Below are 2,847 nucleotides of genomic sequence, written 5' to 3' on the forward strand. Positions count from 1 at the left end.
CCCAGGGGGATAGCTTGAGGCTCTGTCTCAAAAAAAAAAAAAAAAGAAAGAAACCAAGATATGAGTGATAGGTATGCTCATTGCTACTGAAGTATTGCAGATCCCAGGTCTTGTCAATGAATAGAGCTAAGGAGTTATGTAAATATGTGTGTGTGTGACATAAATTCTTAGACCCACTTACAGCTCTGTCTGTCTTCTATTTAGAAAACACTGGTAACTCAATTCAGTCAACACTGTCTATTCTAGTTTTCTCTTTCCATTTGTGATTTTCCTCTCTGACAGTGAGGAACCTGACTCTCATTATCCTTGACCATTCTCCTGCGTAACCACTCTCCTGTTGCTCCTGTAGCCTCTACCACATGGTGCCCCCCTCACCTCACTGGGGCTCTAAACACCCTGCTCTTCCCATCCCTCTCAAGCTCTGACATACCATGCCAGGCCATCCTCAGATCCCCAGGTGGACACTCTCCTCCTCACCTGATTTGGACCTCATCACCTCATGCCAGTCTGCCCCTTCCCCACGGCGATGCCTTCTTTCCCTGCTTCTGGCTTCACCTCCATGCATGGACCATCTTTACTCTCCCTGGGCACTGATAGCCTGCACTGGATCTCTCTGCACACAGCTTTGACCTCAGAAGCATATGTGAACAAATAGAATAAAAGTGCATATGGCTCCTAAATTTAGTTCACCAATTCATTGAACATACAATTATGAACTCCCTACCGAGTGCCAGGCACTGATTAGGCTGCTGGGGAGAGGGCAGTGAAGTAGACAGAGGGCCTTTCCTTATGAAGCTGCATTGTCTGACAATCTTTTTAAGTCTGTTGTTTCTATGTCAAAAGGAAGTAGTAGTATTATTTGCTCTTAGGGTTGTCGTGAAAATTGAATAATGCAGGAAACGGCCCAGTTTTAGTTATTCTTATAATCATCACTGAAGCAATATACAAATTCCTCAGCTGAAATATTAAAATTTCTTTTAGTATTTCGAAGGGAGTAAAAAAATTGGTAGGGAAAATCACAAATGACATGTCATCTATTCTTTGAATTATTTTTTCTTTCCTATAGCATACTTTTTTTTTTTTGAGACAGAGTCTCAATCTGTATTCTGGGTAGAGTGCCATGGCATCCTGGCCCACTGCAATCTCAAACTCTTGGGCTCAAGCAATCAATCCTCTTGCCTCAGCCTCCAAAATAGCTGGGATTACAGGCATGTACCATAAACATGGCTAATTTTTCTATTTTTAGTAGAGATGGGGTCTTGCTCTTGCTCAGGCTGGTCTTGAATTCCTTGAGTTCAAGCAATCCACCTGCTTCTGCCTCCCAGAGTGCTAGGATTAGAGGTGCGAGCCACCTCAACTGGCCACCGTTAGCATACTTTTTAATCTAAGCATTTACACTTTAAGGTGTGTGTGATTATGTTCCCTGAGTCCCAAATATAATACAAAAGTATAAATAGATTAAGGAGTCAAAGTATACTTAGACTTAGTAATACTAAATTGCAAGGAGTTTTTTTGTGTATTTGAATTAGGTTGACATCATAGTTGGACCTTCATTGGACCTGAGAGATATGTTGATGTATTTGGAGCACAATTAATGGGAGGGTATGCATTATCATAAAAGAACAATTTTGTTGCATGATACTTTAAATTATAGAATGCCATGTTTTGTTTTCTAAGGAAAGGTGATGACTGAACATTAAGCATATACTTTTTACATCTTACTAGCTGTTGCTATTTGAACTCATATGACGATTGCTGCTGAACCTGATATATCTATGACAGTAATTTCTATGTTACTATATTAGTGATGATATGAGTCAGTTAGTCTTAGCCTGTGCTGCCAGCTAGCAGAGCACAACTCAGTGCAAGGCAGAAGTGAGATCACTAGGAAAAGTTTAAGAGTACATGATCTGAAAAAAATTGAAGCAAACAGGGAGAGTGAGACGTTCTCTAGAACCCTGGAGAAGACCTTCCAGGCAAAATAAAAGATCTCTAGTACAAAATTCAAAGGAGTATTTGGCAAAGCAGTAGGCTGAGAAGAGTCCTTTTGCTAGTTATAAACACGGACAGGAAAAGAGAAGGTCTTAAGGATCTGTTAATGACTTTCTAACATGGAACATATAAGTATTGTCCAAAGGTCTTATGTTGTAGATAAAGTGAAGGAAAAGGATAAGTGCAAGAGGTAAGAAAGAGGTAAATGAGGAGTGGACTAGTCAGCCAAGAGGTGAGTTGGGTGTAGGCAGGGAATGCACAAGGGGACTGGGGAATGGAAAAGAAACCTGGAAGGGGAAAGGAAGGGATGAGAAAGGAGATCACCCTTTTCTGAATCATAGACTAAAATGTATTTATAATTATCTTTTGAAATATTAGCTGCTATAATTTCTTTGGTCCTTGGTTAAATTTTTTTTTTTTATTGTTTCAGGGTCATTTGAAGATGCAAAGAATTGCCTTTGTCAAATTTTTAATGTGTATTTGCTAAATACTAGGATGATACGTTTTTCCTTTAAAGTTTCAAGATTTGCTTATTATTTTTCTTCTCAATAGAACAACCATAGCAGCCTGCCCTGGTGAAAATATTCTGTGGGTTATATTCATTAGTAAGATAACATCAACATTGTAACAGAAGAAATAAATTAAGACAAAGCCCAGACTTTTTTATTTTTTGCAGTTTTTCGTTAGGGCTGGGCTTGAACCCACCACCTCTGGCATATGAGGCCAGCGCCCTACTCCTTTGAGCCACAGGCGCCACCAAAGCCCAGACTTTTGTCCTTTCAGCTTCAAACTTGCCCATCCTGTGCTGAACTGTGTAGTCAAGAATTCCCATTAGTTTTCATTATTATTATTATT

The 2,847-nt window shown here is 39.7% G+C and overlaps 1 protein-coding gene across 1 annotated transcript in view; it reads left to right on the forward strand.

Annotated features, from left to right (window-relative positions):
- SYNJ1 (synaptojanin 1) overlaps window positions 1-2,847 on the forward strand; it is a 102,476-nt gene that overhangs the window by 24,367 nt on the left and 75,262 nt on the right. The window lies entirely within an intron of this gene.

Source organism: Otolemur garnettii, unplaced genomic scaffold (assembly GCF_000181295.1).
Source record: "Otolemur garnettii isolate 467f Iridium unplaced genomic scaffold, OtoGar3 scaffold00111, whole genome shotgun sequence".
NCBI lineage: Eukaryota > Metazoa > Chordata > Mammalia > Primates > Galagidae > Otolemur > Otolemur garnettii.